Source organism: Pinus tabuliformis, chromosome 6 (genome assembly GCF_031772625.1).
Source record: "Pinus tabuliformis cultivar Carrire ecotype Pingquan chromosome 6, CPIR1, whole genome shotgun sequence".
Taxonomy (NCBI): domain Eukaryota; kingdom Viridiplantae; phylum Streptophyta; class Pinopsida; order Pinales; family Pinaceae; genus Pinus; species Pinus tabuliformis.
Window position 1 is genome coordinate 1545733567 of NC_142292.1, and position 16742 is coordinate 1545750308.

The 16742-nt window shown below is 39.4% G+C and overlaps 1 pseudogene; it reads right to left on the reverse strand.

Moving 5' to 3' along the window:
* Window positions 1–6565: 6565 nt before the first annotated feature.
* On the reverse strand, window positions 6566–15060 carry LOC149264622 (thioredoxin reductase 2 pseudogene; annotated as a pseudogene).
* Window positions 15061–16742: the final 1682 nt, after the last annotated feature.

The window sequence follows — 16742 nt, forward strand, 5'->3', positions numbered from 1 at the left end:
CCATCCCCTCCACCTCCTCCTCCACTGCCTCCTCCTCCTCTTGCCTCGCCTCCGCCGTTGCCTCCTTCCTCGTTGCCGCCTCTGCCTTCAACTACTCCTCCTCCTCACCATCGTTGTCTCCTCCTCATGATCCTCCTTGTCTGCTTCCATCTCCTCCTCCTCCCCCCCACCTCCTTCTCCCCTGCCTCTGCCTCTGCCTTCTCTGCCTCCTCCACCTCCTCATCCACCTCTGCCTTCACCTCCACCTCATCGTCCTCCTTTACCTCGTCCTCCTCCTCTCCTCTGCTTCCTCTACCTTTGCCTCTACCTCCTCCTCCTCCTCTTCTATGCCTCGTCCTCCTCTTCTCTACCTCCTCTGCCTTTGCCTCCACCTCCTCCTCTGCCTCCTGCACCTCCACCTCCACCTCCACTGCCTCCTCCTCCTCCTCCTCCTCCTCATAAATCTTAAACAGAATAAAATTGCATATCATTTCATTCTTTTTATTTATAATACTTATTGAGAAAATTCAGATATCAATATATACATGATAATATAACAAATAATATGTATAAAAAATTGCAATATAAATAAGTAATTATGAGCACAACAATTTAATTAGTAAAATTTAATTTAGTTTTCTAGTTTAATTCAAATACTATTTTTGGAATTTCACTAAAAAAGTTATGATGAAGGTGATTAAAATTATTTGTTGCCACCTATGATTATCAATATCAAAGTTGTAAGCCCAGTTAACAACAAAAGTGAACATCGAGTAATCAAAGTGCAGTGTAGTTTAAGAGGGACAACATTTTCGTGTTTTATTTGGAAAAAAAGAAAAAATAGCTTTGACTATTTTCCACATATTCATATTTCTACATGTCTATATTTAAAAGTATTAAGAATAATTTTTATATTTAAAAAAAATTAGAATTTTGAATTTATTTTTGAATTAAAAATTTCAAAAATATATAATCTAAGTGTGAAATTCCAATTCCAATAAAAAGAAGCTAAATCTATGTTGAATCTATTTTCATATTAGAATATAGATAAAAAATGAGACATAAAAGTTTATCACCCACCCAAGAAAAATTTCCAATCCATCATTTAACAAACCAGGAAGAGGTGAATGTTTGCAAGAATTTCTATGTTTTATGCGTCATAATTTTGGGGCTACGTGTATCAATGATTGATATCTTGATATCTTGGTAACCATAAGACCAAAGTTCAGTGCAGGGGCGATATAGTAATTGAGGACGAATCTTGTTGACGAAGTGTTAAGTCTTTTCAATGCGTGAACAAATGTATAATTAAACACGAAAAGTATCAACATGTGAAAAGTATCAATAAGTACTTCCCATAATTGTAGAAAAATAATTATAAAACCAATGTTCAACCTTTCAAATGTGCAAACAAAATTATCAAAAAAAAAATGATATCCATAGCTGTAGAAAAAGTTTATGAACAACATATCCATAAACATAGCTGTAGAAAAAATTTATAAATAGCATATCCATAAACGATATCCATAGCTCTACAAAAAATTTATAAACAATACATTACATTGTGCAAGGAAAATTGTCGATAAACGTTATCTATAGTTGTAAATGTTTTTGATGATGATGATGATGATGATTAACGTCCGCTGAGACCAAATAATGGTCTATCGGACCTAAAGAAACAAATTATCTATTTTGATTTAAGATTTTATTCCTATGCTCAAAAAGCTTGGAGAGAAGCCTCCCGAGCTCACTATAATTTTGACATTGTAAAAGGCTAGGAAGGTAAGTATTGTAACAAAGATTGTGAAACTGAGATCTAATGTGGTTATACGCGGGGCACTCTAAGAGGAAGTGGTTTTCATCCTCGATGTTCCTATTCTCACATATATGGCAAATCCTTTCCGTCCATGGCGTTTTAGGAACTGCCCAACGACCTGTTTCACTATGGAGCTCATGAGAATTCGTTCTAATCTTTGCTATATTAATTTTCTTCTTTGAGCTAGTTAAAATAGAGAGATACTTTTGATCTTCTAGGGTGGGGTTGATGACTTTCTTATAATAACTTAATTTTCTTTTAGCCGCTAAGTCTTTCTCACACCACATTTTTTCTTTGAACTTAGAAGTAACAATATCTTTAATGTTATTTATGTTTTGCAATGCATCATTTTCGTTGATCTCCCAATAGTTTAACCAGGCCCTTGTGTCTTTATGCCACCCTCGATTGAGCCTTAGGTGGTTTTGGCTAGAATTTAAAGCTAGCTTAGGAAGTCTATGATCGTCTATGTTACTGATTTTGTGCTTGTACAACAGAAACCTAAGCATAGCTACGCTCTCAATAGGGGAAAGACCTTCTTCTATAAGGAGAATAGGATAGGGTGTATTACTTTTAATTTTCAGGTTATAAGTTATAAAACGCTTCAGGATTTGCTCAATCTTTCTCCATGATTCTCTGGAGATGCTGCAACCCCAAACCTCACAACCATATAAGATAACATGAGTGACTACAGTTTCAAAGAGGAACTTCTTTTTATCCCACATTAAAGTATGGTTTTTTATAAACCATACTTTAAAGTAAGGCTCGAAGAAGAGGCGTGGCTTCAAATATGCAAACAAAATAAATGATATCCATAGTTGGAGAAAAAAATTATAAACAAAGATCGAAGAAGAAGAGGCATGGAATGTTAAGCTAATTTGAATTGACAGAAATGGCTGATTACCTCAAGCCTGATTGGAAGTAGAGTTACGAAGTGACAAGGGCCTTGAGCGTGGATCGAACACACGATTTTCAGAGTCATGGCTTGAAATGTGCAAACAAAATAAACAATATCCATAGTTGCAAAAAAATATTATAAACAAAGATCGAAGAAGAAGAGACATGGAATGTTAAGATAATTTGAATTGACAGAAATGGCTACATACTTGAAGCCTAATTGGAAGTCTTCATATATTCAGTCTCACTCTCTCTCAACAGAGAATCGAACACACGACCTTCAAAGATATTCAGTCTGACGCTCCCCATCAAAGATACAAATCGAGCACACGATCTTCATGTATTCAGTATCACGCTCTCCCAACAAAGATACAGAGCCAACAAAATTGGCGTTACCAATCAAAACACTATCTTGGAACAATTGGGCATGAGCATAGTTTCGAAATCATCACATATGGGCTATGTGAGATTGCGATTGTGAGAAAACGGATATGAAGGGAACGGCTCGAATTCAAGAAAACAGCCCATAAAATCAAAAAATAACCTAAATTTAGAAAGTACACTCCGAAAAAGGAAAAAGTAATCTAAATTTAAAAAGAAAGTATAAATTTGAGATTGTGAGAAAAAAGGGAATGGGTCGAATTCAAGTAGACAACCCATAAAAGCAAAAATTTATCTAAATTTAAAAATTACAACCCGAAAAAGAAAAAAATAACTTAAATTTAGAAAGAGAGTATAAATTAAATTCGTAAAAAAACCACCTGTTAAATTAGAAAAAAATACAAACCAAAGTAATTTACCTTTAAAAATTTAAAGAGAGTAAAGTAAAAAATTAAATTTAAAATTTAAAATTAAAAGCAGAATATAAATTACATTCAGTAAAAACACCACTTTTTAAATTAAAAAAATACAAACCAAAATAATTTGCATTTAAATTTTAAAGAAATCAAACTACAAAATTTAAAGATTAATTTAAAAAATTGCTTCTGAAGTAAAAGATTGGCAATATGGCTACATGCCCCAACCCGTGTTTGGCTTGGTCAAACTCAATAAGAATTATCTCTCCTTTCAGTAGGGGGAGGAACAAAAATTATCTATTTCTTTCCAATATGGGGAAGAACACAGAACAACAAGGAACAACAAGAAAAAGAGGATGTGATAATCTCATAACTAGGACCTCAAGAAAAGGTAGGTTCTGCTAGTGATGCAAAGCTATATGATATGAAAACTAATTTTAAAGTTAGAAAGAGTGAATAGTTGATGGAAAAGTAAAAAATTAAAAGTTAAATTTCAAAATAATATTTATTTTCTTTTGAAGTAAAAAATGGATAGTTTCAAAGTTAGAAACTCTCGCTATTTAATAGTTTTTGCTCTAAAAAACACAAAATTCCAAAGTTAAAAAAGTAATGGTGAAATTTAAAAACTCAATGTTTAAATTGCTTTCTTCACAGTCAAGAGAATATGTACAAAGTTAACACTTAAATCTGAAATGTCAATCTTTATCTCAGTGACTCACACTATCAATTTGAATTGAAAATTAGAAAAATGGGGTGAAATTCATTATACATAATTTTGTTTGCTAAATAATAAAATTGTCAAAATAAAATCTGAGGATAAGTTCTTAAATAAGAAAAAAAAATATTAAAATTCATATGGCTTAACAACATTTCTCACTAGTAAAATAACCCTTTTAACTAATAAATAAAATCATATATATTAACAATCCTCTTCATTAAAGTCATATGTATTAATAATCCTCTTCATTAGTAATTAAAAATTAATTAATTTATATTTTTTTCTAAATACTTTTACGTTGGAAAATTTAAATGATAAATATATAAAGAAAATATTTATTTCAAAGTTTAAGATAAACTATTTTTTTCAATATTTCTAAGAGCCTTGCAATACTCTAGGAGTATTAAAAACTTATCTACTAAATCACTGAGGGTTTTTCTAAGTACAACCCATTAGTTATTGGATTAAAACAATGAGGGAAATCATAGGCAAACACACATTGGGTTTCCCAATAATATTTTGATCTGTAAAAATATATATTAATATATGTATCTATAAATTCAATAATTATAATGAATTTATTATTAGATATTTCTAGATATTGCACTTTATATTAACCCCCACAAAATTGTTTCCCTTATTTAATGTAACTTTTGACCACTCTCACCAAAATATCTTATACAATATGTGCCCTTAACCAAAAACCATTATGAATGTCAAAACACTAATTTTACAAGGGGATATAATTTTACTCCTTCAAGGGGATATAATTTTACTCCTTCAAGATGCTGAACAAGAAGAAGGAAGGGAAGCATAATTATACACAACCATTTAAATTTGACCTCTTAGAACTTGTGACATAATCTCATATGAATATTGCAAGCAAAGACTCACGGAGTTGGAAACCAACAGGGACATAAACATATACAATAAATGGAAATTGAATATTTCCAGATATTCAACGAGAAGACACACAACAACAATAGAATCTGCACTCAATTGCATGAAAAGCTTTTGAGGATATCGTATAAAGGGTAGAAAAGAAAAGAAGCATAGAAAATTAGAACAATTTCTAGAATAATGTATTGGGTTTGACGTCTTGTAGTTGCTTGGACATGGAGAATATGCATTCGTTGAAACAAAAATATAGAAAATGATGGTAGTTCAGAGAAAAACAACAACATAAAAAATGGATTCCAAACAAGCTCAACGTAGAAAGGTGATCATCATAGGCATACGACCAAGGATAGTCAACTGAACCAAAAATGGAAAAATAAAAATTGAACATTGATTTGACTTCTGATTTAACCCATGTTACTATGATAAGAAGTATAAAAGAAAATGATGTTCAAGATAGAACGATGTCCAAGCAGACTGATAGTGACAAAGTTTCATCCAAGTATTCTAGGTTTGATGATATATTAAGTTGCCTAGTAACAACATTCAATAGAGAGAACAACACAAAATGGAGATTTGGTTGGAATGTTATAACTATGAAATATAACAACATAATATAAGCATTCCAATAAGAATTAATGATCCACCTTTTGCAGTCCAACAATTAGTACATAAGCCGGTCGACCACATGTTATATGTATAATAATTATGCTCATCGCCATAGTTATAATTTAATTATTAGGTTGATAGAATATATCTAAACCCCGTGGAATATTCATAGTCACCTCTCCCCCCATACTCCTGTCACTTTGCCTCCTCGAAATTCCTGCAGTCATGCAGGACACCACCACGTCTAGTTGATCCATATTGCTGGTAGTAGGCAGGCGTCCTGGTCGTCCCGTCACATGCGCTATCTTCATGCTCATACACTCCCCCTTTATCACCCCAACTGGGGGCCACCTGTATCTGTTATCTTGAGTTCGTGTCTTCATGGTAATCTTTGGCAAGGATTGCTTTGAGGGGCTCCAATCTGGGCTATTTAGATAATAAAATATGTAGTAAGTTTTTTAAACTTTTCCCTCACTTACAATGGTGTTGAAGCTATTTGGATAATAAAATATGTAGTAGGTTTTTTAAACTTTTTGGCCTAGTTTCAACATTAGCATCGGGGAAAAAAACACATTATCCAAATTATTGTATGTGTTTGGACATTATCAAAATTATTGTATGTGTTTGGACTTATGCAATGGTTTGGTTGGGCAAAGAATTTACATTTAAATTTTCATGATTATGACTTAGAATTTAAATAATTCAAATTTTAACTAAAAATATTAAAATGAAAGATTTGTAATAATTATACAGCTTTGTCCCTACTATTTGAACCACCTAGTAAACTAGCATTTATTCAAAAAGCAGCTCAGAACTATGAAGGTCTCTAGCATAGGAAATCTAAAGCAGGGAACTCTACATATCCTCCTCCACCTCTATTTCATGTAAAAAGTGCTCTGCTACGAAAGCGGCCATGCACCCTGCACAAACAACATTCATATTAAAAAAAAAGGAATTCATCTTTATCTCAAGTCTAGGATGAAAAAATGTAAAATAGATATATCTTCAACAGATCAGGGCAGCAGTGTTGAAACCCCACACTGCAGCAAAATTGAAATGAAAAAATGTCCAAAATTCTGAAACCTCACATTGCGGCGAAATTGAAATGAAAAAATGTCCAAAATTTTAATACCATGGATAGCAAACACCAGATCTCATTGCAGGCTTTTACATACCTTTGCACGCAGCCATAAGGGCTTGGCGCCATTTCTTGTCCTCAACATCTCCCGCAGCCAAAACCACCGCAATACTCGTTTGGGTTGGTTGTTCCAGGCTTTGTCACTATATAGCCGTCTAACTCCAACTCCAGCTGTCCCTCCAAAAACTTGGTGGCCTGTTCGTGCTCGATGGCGAAGAACAGCCCCGATGCTACCAACACTGACTCGTCACTGATCACTGTGTTTCGGAGATTGAACCGGTTGAGTAAACCACTTTCGTACCCAAAAGCCTTGAGGACTTTCGTATTCCATATGACCTCGATCTTGGGGTTATCCAGCGCCCCCTTATGCATGATGTTGCTCAGCGTGAATGCATCCAGCCTGTGAATAATATAACCTTTGCTACCTTACTTGGTCAAGAAGTTCGCCTCCTCCATGGCAGAGTCTCGGCCCTCGATCACGGCCAATGGCCGTTTGCGGAAGATAGGGGTGGCACAGTGGCAGACATCCCAGGCAGAGATGCCCTTGTTCCAGAACCCATCTTCTTAGTATTCACAGCGTTGGTTTGTTACAGTAACTAACTCCATAACCTTGTATGATGATTGGATGGTGGGAATCATTCCAATCATCTAACACATCAAATCGCCTTACATGATAGGACAGGGTGGCACATAAGAGAATTTGCCTTGCTGCCTAAATATTTATGTAGTGTGGGTGGATGATTATTATAGATTAATCTATAATATATAAAATCAATTTTATATTTCTATGTTCGAAAGTGTTGACTTTTATGTATTTAGTCTTGTTTATGCTAAAGAAGTTGTTAATGTTCAAGAAATTTATAATATATAAAATTAACACCTTATTGCCTAAATATTTATGTAATGTGGGTAGATGATATTATACATTAATCTATAATAAATAAAATCAATTTTATATTTATAGGCTAGTTTATATTTATAGGTTAGGAAGTGTTGATTTTTATGTATCTAGTCTTGTTAATGTTACAGAAATTGTTAATGTTCACAGAGATTTATAATATATAAAATTGTTAATGTTCTAGAGATTTATAATAAATAAAAGCAATATATTCATTTGGTTTACGAAATTTAAGGTTTTCTTAAAAAATAGAATAGAATTTGGTTTATGAAGTTTACACAAAATTTGAAATATGAAATCTGTACAAGGGAAATGATACATAAAATTGTAAGACAACTCTATTATCCTTTAATAAAGATATTTTAATTAAAAAAGATATCTATAATAAAGATATTTTAATTAGAAAAAATATATATTATAATTAAGTTATTATGGTAGGAGGTTTTCTTCTCTGTAAGATAACTATATCATAATTATAAATTTAATATGTAAGAATTGTTTTTAAAGTATGAAAACTACCTTATTTTCTCATTTAGATTAAGAAAAGCACTGGATGTTAAGAAAAGTACTAGATGTGGTATGTGTATGTTCATGGCTAAGGTATCATCACTGATTCCTCAGCCTCACTTGATCATTGAGGTGTTCAATGTTTGGAATGAGTGGGTAAACCCCATAAACCCAGACCATTTATTGTTGGAGTTGAGGTCTAATCTCTGACATGGAAAAAGAGAGAGAGAAAATAAAAGAGAATCTATATTGATGAACTAAAGTTAGTCGACAGTAGAAGATAAGTAGTCCTATGAAAGGCCTGTGGTTGCAGATCCCTATGATCATACATAAATACATGTACCAATCTTTTACAGTTGTTGCATGGATTCTTTAAAATAAACCTTCAAATGACAAATAAACTGCAAAAATACTTAAAACCCTAAGGACTTACAAAGATGCAAAAAAAAAGGATAATTACCAATCTTTTACAGATAATGTGTGGATTCTTTAAAATAAACCTTTAAATGACAAAGAAGCCACAGGAAGCCACAGAAATATTTAAAACCCTATGTGCTGACTCAAAACCCTAAGGACGTACAAAAGATGTAAAAAGGGATAATTGCACCCGAGTATATATGTAAATTTGTGTACAATGGACAATTTTTTGTTGACAGTACGGTTAGCGGAATCTTGTGGTCCGCGAATAATTATAAAGAAAGGAAGCAGGGTCCTTTCTTTCTTTAGGCAGCTAAATCTTTACGAAATATTCCTGCTAGCGCTGCTACACATAAATTTAGCCCCAAATTCAGATGTAAGGTGGCTTTAAAGGTCAAGGCATTGGATCTTTAATTTTAGCCTGAAATTCAATTTCAAATGAATCTTTGGGGCATTGAGGTATTAGGAGTCACACGCTTCCAGCGGTTTTGACATACGAATCTATCATTTTCGTTTGCCAGGTGCCTGGTCAAAATTCCTTCACGGCTAGGAATCGCCGAAAAGGTCCCTCAAGGCTCGCAACTACATTAGCTGAGATAGATAGAAGTGTGGGTGACAGTACTAGCACGCAAAATCCGCCTAAGACATGCACCAAATCCTAGAAATCCTAGAAATTAAAAGAAATCGTACACAGGAGATAAGTCTTAAGAATAAAGAGCCCTCTCCCTCTTCTCCCTCCCTCTATCTCCCTCCCTTTCCCTCTCCTCCCTCCCTTTCCCTCTCCCTCTCTCCTCCCCCTATCCCACCCTCTCCTCCTCTCCCTCCCCCTCTCCCACTCTGTCTCTCACTCTATCTCCCCCTCTCCCTCTCCTTCTCTCTCTCTTTCTCTCCCTTTCTCTCTCCCCCATTCCCATTCATGTTCCCTCTCTCGCCCCACCTTTCTCTCTCTCTTCCCCTCTCCCTTCGCCTCTCTCCTAATCCCTCTCCTTATCCTCCTCTCTCCTCGACCTATCCTTCTCTCTCTCCCTCCTAGTGTTTCTCTCCCCCCTTTCCCTCCCCCTCTCTTCTTTCACCCTCTTCCTCCCCCACTCTCTCCCCCTATCTCCCTCTCCTTATCGCTCCCTCCTTCTCTCTCCCTCCCTCTCTCTCTCTCTCCCTCCCTCTCCCTCTCCCCCTCTCCCACCCTCTCCTCCTCTTCCTCGACCTCCCCTTCCCTCTCTCTCTCCCCCTCTCCCACTCTCTCCCCGCTCCCTTTCTATCTCTCTCCCTCTCTCCCTCTCCCCCTCCCCCTCTCTTTCACTCTACCACTCCTGATCCTACTCCCCCTCTCCCTCTCCCCTTCTCTCCTCTCACCTATCTCTCTCTCTTGCCATCTCCCTCCCCTGCTTCACCTCCCCCTCTCCCTATCCACCTCTCCCCCCAACTCTCTCTCTCTGCCTCCCCCCACCTGTCTATCTTCCCCTCCCTGCTCTCTCTCCCCCTCCCCCCCTCTCTCGGTACCTCTCTCCCCCTATCTCCCTCTCCCTCTCCATATCCGTCTCTCTCTCTCTCTCTCCCCCTCTTTTTTTGTCTCTCTCTCTCACCCCCCTCTTTTTTTGTGTCTCTCTCTCTCTCCCCCCTCCTCCCTCTCACTATCCTCTCTCCCCCTCGCTCTCCACTCCTCTCTCTCCCCCTCTCTCCCCCCCTCTCTTACTCTCGCTCACCGTCTCTGGCTCCCCCTCTCCCACTCCTTCCCCCCCCCCCTCTCCCTCTATACCTCCCCTTGCCCCTCTCTCCATCTCCCCCTATGTTCCTCTCTCTCTCGTTCCCCCTCCCTCCCCCTCTCCTTCTCCCTCTCCTTCTCCCTCTCTCTGTCTCTCTCCCACTTCCTCTCTCTGTCTCTCCCCCGCTCTCTTCCCCTCCCACTCTCGCTCAACCTCTCCCTCTGCCACTCTCTACCCCCTCTTTCTCTCACTCTCCTCTGCCTCTCTTCCCCACCCTATCTCTCTCTTTCTCCCTTTCCCTCCCCCTCTCCTCCTCCCCCTCCCTACCCCCACATATCTCTCTCTTTGTCCCTTTGCCTCCCCCTCTCCCCCTCCCCCTCTCTCCCTCTCCCTATCCTCCACTCTCTCCCATTCTCTCTCTCCTCCTCCTCTCTCTCTCTCGATGCCTCTCTCTCTCTCTCTCTCTCTCTCTCTCTCTCTCTCTCTAACCCTCCCTCACACCTTGCTCCTCTCCCACTCTCGCACCCCCTCTCCCACTCTCTCCCCTGTCTCTTTCTCTCCATCTCCTCCTCCCCCTCTCTCCCCCTCTCCCTCTCCCCTTCTCTCTCCCACCCCATCCCTCTCTCTCTCCCCACCTTCGCCTCTCTCTCCCTACACCTCTTCCCCTCTCTCCCTCTCACCCTATCTCTGTATATATATCTCTATCCCCCTCCCTCCAACTCTCACTCTCCCTCTCTCTCTCCGCCCCCTCTCCAACCCTCTCCCACCCTTTTCTATCTTGCCCCACTCCTACCCTCTCTCTCCCACCCTCCTTCCCCCTCCCTTTTATCTCCCTCTCTCTCTCTCTCTCTCTCTCTCTCTCTCCCTCTCCCCCTCTCTTATTCCCTCCCCCTCCTGATCCTTCTCCCCCTCTCCCTCTCCCCTTTTCTCCTCTCACCCATCTCTCTCTCTTGCCATCTCCCTCCCCCACTTCACCTCCCCCTCTCCCTATCCACCTCTCCCCCCAACTCTCTCTCTCTGCCTCCCCCCACTGGTCTATCTTCCCCTCCCCGCTCTCTCTCCACCTTATCCCCCCCTCTCTCTATACCTCTCTCCCCCTCTCCCTCTCTCTCTCCCCCTCTCTCCCTCTCCCTCTCCATATCCCTCTCTCTCTCACTCTTTCTCTCCCACCATCCCCCCTTTCTTTGTCTCTCTCTTCCCCCTCCTCTGTCTCGTTGTCCTCTCTCCCCCTCGCTCCCCTCCTCTCTCTCCCTCTCTCTCCCCCCCTCTCACTCTCGCTCCCCTTCTCCCACTCTTTTCCCCTTGCCTCTCTCTCTCTCCCGCTATCCCTGCCCCTCTCCCTATCTCCCCCCCGTATTCCTGTCTCTCCCGGTCCCCTTCCCCCTCTATTCTATCACCCTCTTCCTCCACCCCTCTCTATCTCCCCCTCTGCCTCTCTACTCCTCTCCTTCTCCCTCTCTCTCTCCCTCTTTCTGTCTCTCTCCCATTTCCTCTCCCTCATCTCCTCCCCCTCCCCCTCTCTCTCTCTACCTCCCCCTATCCCCCTCCACCTCCCTTGCTCTCTTCCCCTCCCACTCTCGCTCAACCTCTCCCTCTGCCACTCTCTCCCCCCTCTTTCTCTCACTCTCCCCCTCCCCCTCTCTCTCCCACCCCCTCTCTCCGCTACTTATCTCTCTCTTTCTCCCTTTCCCTCCCCCTCTCCCCCTCCCCCTCTCTCCCCCCACATATCTCTCTCCTTGTCCCTTTCTCCTCCTCCCTCCCTCCCTCCCTCTCTCTCTCTCGTCTCTCTCTCTCTCTCTCTCTATCTATACCCATCCCTCTCCCCTTGCTCCTCGCTCACTCTCGCACCCCCTCTCCCTCTCCCACTCTCTCCCCCCATCTCTTTTTGTCCCTCTCCTCCTCCCCCTCTCTCCCCCTCTCCCTCTCCCTTCTCTCTCCCACCCGGTCCTCTCTCTCTCCACCTCCATCTATCCTCTCTCTCCTCTCCCCCCCCCCCTCTCTCTCTCTCTCTCTCTCTCTCACTTTATCTCTCCCTCCCTCTTTTTGTCACTCTCCCTCACACTCTTTATCTCCCTATCGCTTTATCCCCTACCCCTAACCCTCCCCCTCTCCCTCCCTCTCTGTCTCTCCTCCTCCCCCTCCCCTTCCCCCTTTCCATCTCCCTCTCCCTCTCCCCCATTGTCTCTCTCGTGCTTCCTCTGTCTCTCTCCCTCTGTCTCTCTCCCTCTCTCTCTCCCCCCCCTCTCTCTTTCTCTCCTGCTCCCCTGGCCTCCTCTCTCTCTCTCTCTCCACGCTCCCTCCCTCTCTTCTTTGTATGTCTCTCTCCTTCTCTCCCTCTCTCTCTCTCTCTCTCTCTCTCTCTCTCTCTCTCTCTCTCTGTATCTCTGTTTCTCTGTCCCTCTCCCCCTCTACTTCGGTGTCCCTCTCCTCCCTTCCTATACTCTCTCACTATCTTCCTCCCTCTTCCTCTTCCCCTCCTTGTATCCCACCCTCTCCTCCTCTCCCTCCCCTTTCCCCTCTCTCTCCCTACCCCACTCTCTCCCTCCCCCCTCTCTCTATCTCCCTCTCTCTTCACCTCACACTCCCCCTCTCTCACTCTCTCTCCTCCTCCCCCTCTCCTTCTTTCTCCGTCTCTCTCTCTCTCTCTCCCCCGCTCTCCCCCAAGCTATATCTCTCTCTTCCTCTCTCCCTCCTCTCTCCCCCACTCCCTCTCCTTATCCTCCTCCCTCCCCCACCTATCTCTCTCCGCCCCCCTCCCATTGTCTCTCTGCCTCTCTTTGTTTCCCTCTCTTCTTGCTCCCTCTCCCTCCGTCTCTCTCTCTCCCTCTCCATGTTGCTCCCTCCTTCTCTCTCCCCCTAAACACCTCTTTCTATCTCTCTCTCTCTCTCTCCTACTATCCCCCTCACTCTCCTTCTCCATCTCACACTTCCCCTCTCCCACCCTCTCCTCCTCTTCCTCCCCATCCCCTTTCCTCCCCTTGCCCCTCCCCCACTCTCGCTCCCTCTCCCCCTCCCCCTCTCTTACTTCCTATCCCCCTCCCCCTCTCTCGCTCTCTCCCCCTCTTGATCTCAGTCGCCCTCTTCCTCTCCCCTCACCTATCTCTCTCTCTGTCGATATCCCTCCCCCTCTTCCCCTCTCCCTCTCCCTATCATCACCTCTCACCTAACTCTCTCTCTCTATCTGCTTCCCCCCACCTGTTTATCTTCCCCCTCCCCCCTCTCCCCCCCTCCGCCCCACCCCCCCTCCTCTCTTTCCCTCCTTCCCCCCCCCTCTCTCTCTCTCTCTCTCCCTGTCTGCCTCCCTCTCTCTCTCTCTCTCTCTCTCTCTCTCTCTCTCTCTCTCCCCATCGTCCCTGCCCGCATCCTCCTCCTCCCTTTGTTTCTCCTGCCCCACACTCTCATCATGAAACAACCTAAACCATGCCACTTAACAAACAAAAACATAATCGTCGTTATCATAATCATATCATTTAATAGATACAATCCACATCATGTAGAAAACAAAAACATCTTATCAATTAGAAATCAATAACCATCATAGTATCTAAGAGAAACAATGATTATATCACAAATACATACATATCAACATACGTGAAAAAGATGTCAACATCATATTATCTTTCAATGGAATGATATTATCTAATTAGGAAAAGCACAACCATTATATCACATAAACAAACAAAAACTTCTTCCATTTAAAAATACACATAAAATACACCAACATATACATATCATTATAAATAAGAAACAATGTCTATACATAAATATCGATGTCATGTCATCTAACAAATATATCATATTATAAAAAAATACAATTTATGAGTACATCTAAAAAAAATTGTAAACTTCTTTTCACATTTAAATAAACAAACAAACGCATCGCTTCACATATCTTATAAAAATAAAACAACTCTACTCATGAATATTTTATTTTATATCATCAATTTCCAAAAGATAAATAATTATATATAATAAAATAATACAAAGATATCCTTTCATTATAAATCAAAAAAATTCAGTTTACAAAAATATTCTTTTCATTATTATATAATTTCAAATAAAAAAAATCAGTTTATACAAACACAAATATAACTAAACAATTCAAATATAATAATTAACAATTCAAATATAACAATTAAATAGAAAAATTCTTCACTAATAGCTATGTAAATATAAATGATATAAACTCAAATAAAATAAAATAATATTATTAATTTAATTGGTTACCTATAAAATAATTTAATAAAAGTATTTGTTGAATAAACTAATTTGCTATATATAAAATAATTTAATATAAACGAATAAATTAAATATTTAAAATTATAAAATTAAATATTTAAAAAAGAGAAAGAAATGTAGTAAAATAATTTATAAAGAAAATTAAAATATGTAATGAGTTCAAAAATTCATGTTTAAAATTCGGGGCTTCTGAAACAGATAAGCGTAAAGGAAAGAGAATTGGATAGGCTTATGAAACATTAGAATTAAGAGATTTTAAAAACATGACAGAGCCAAGAAGGTAGTGAAGGAGTCTTAGTAGAAATAAAGGAGAAGAAAATTGAAAATTTTGCTCTAATCCATGCCACCAAAACCAAAGAATAAATCATGAATATGAATATAAAATAAATAGAAGCATACCTGTCATGGCTGTACGGTTCTCCACTGTAAATACAAATACAGGCTTCATGACATCGACTTTCATTCATCCATGCATCCCTTCTCGAGGATCTTCTCGCTGATCCTCTTGGTCAGGTCAAATTCAAATCCGGTCTTTATCAAAAGCTACAATGAAATTCCTTACAATTGCAAATGATGAAACAAATGGGCTCTCATTCATCCTACAAATGCAGATCTTTCTTTCGGAACAAATGATGACCGTAGATCCTGTGAACAAAAATCATTAAACTTCGTTGGGCCAGGCCATGTGCTGTCGATTACCGTCGGATCTGGGCGTGAGTGTTAAGAACTGTTGATCTCTTCATATTCGGCCTCTGGTGCCTTAAGATCCACCTTCAAAACCGAAGGGTTGTTGTTGCACACTCTGGCCTTTTTTCAAGGATGCCACAGTTGCTGCATCAGTTTGTAAGGGATATGAACACCATCAATGCCTCCTCCATGAACTCACTTATCTTGCAGGGTCTCTTCAAATCGTTCAGGAGGAGCTACAACAGTTCCCTCAATGCCTCTTCCATGAACACCATCAATGCCTCCTCCCTGAACTCACTCATCTTGCAGGGTCTCTTCAAATGGTTGAGGTGATTCTTGCAATGAACTCACAATCTTTTATTTTATGTTCTTGCAAGAAACACTGACTTGACTTTGCACTAGCACAGGGTACAGACACACAACACAGAGACAATATAGACACAAGCAAAGGAACCTAACACAGTCACAGCGGCACAAACATTGACGTACACCATAGAAAAACTTCGCTGTTTGGCAAACAGAGAAGATAGAAGAGGAGGATGTGAACAAAAAACTTGGAACCATTCGAATAAATGCACTCATATATAGATATATATGCCCCTCATCATCTATTTCGAAAAGGCATAAAGATTCCATCGAAAAAGCTGTGATCCGTTTAAGATGCTTTTCTTGAAATTATAAAAAAAGCGTGAAATGCTTTTCTTGAAAATAGGAAAGCAGTTGGGTTCTCTTCGGATGCTTTTCAAGAAACTCGCTTCACATCCACGTCACCTCATCTATCCACGCCGGTGCAAATTTGAAATGTTCTTTGATACACGCCACGTCATCTATCCATGCCGGTGCAAATATACACGCTAAATAGTACTTTATGTAATGTTGGCGCAAACTTTTTCTGGTTCAGAAGCAGTGATCGTAGAGATAGCTCGTTATATTTCTTTATTTCTATTTTAACGTATTAAATATTATTGACCGTTTTTATTTAGTTTCAATACCGATAGAATTGAATTACTTTTTAATTTTTATTTATTTTTGATTGAAAATCATGTTTTTCGATTCGAAGTTATATTTTACTTGTTTTATTTTTGAAATTTTATTTATTTTTTTAATTGAAAATCATGTTTTTATATTCGAAGTTATATTTTACGTGTTTTCAACATATACTTTATGTAATCAACATAGTTTAGGCTCTTTCCAATCCTATGTTTTCTACTATTAACAATTTCTCTATTTCTTTCATATTTATGTATTCAATAATATATATAATACTTTTTCATTTAAGTTTCAATATTCAATAATATATAGCATGTCTTTATTTAAGTTTCAATAGTAATAGATTTACCTTTAAGTTTGATATGCATTTTTAATTTGAAAATGACAAGTTTCTTATATTAAATTATATGTTTACCTATTTCAAATGTGATTAGTAACTCAAAGTTGAGATGA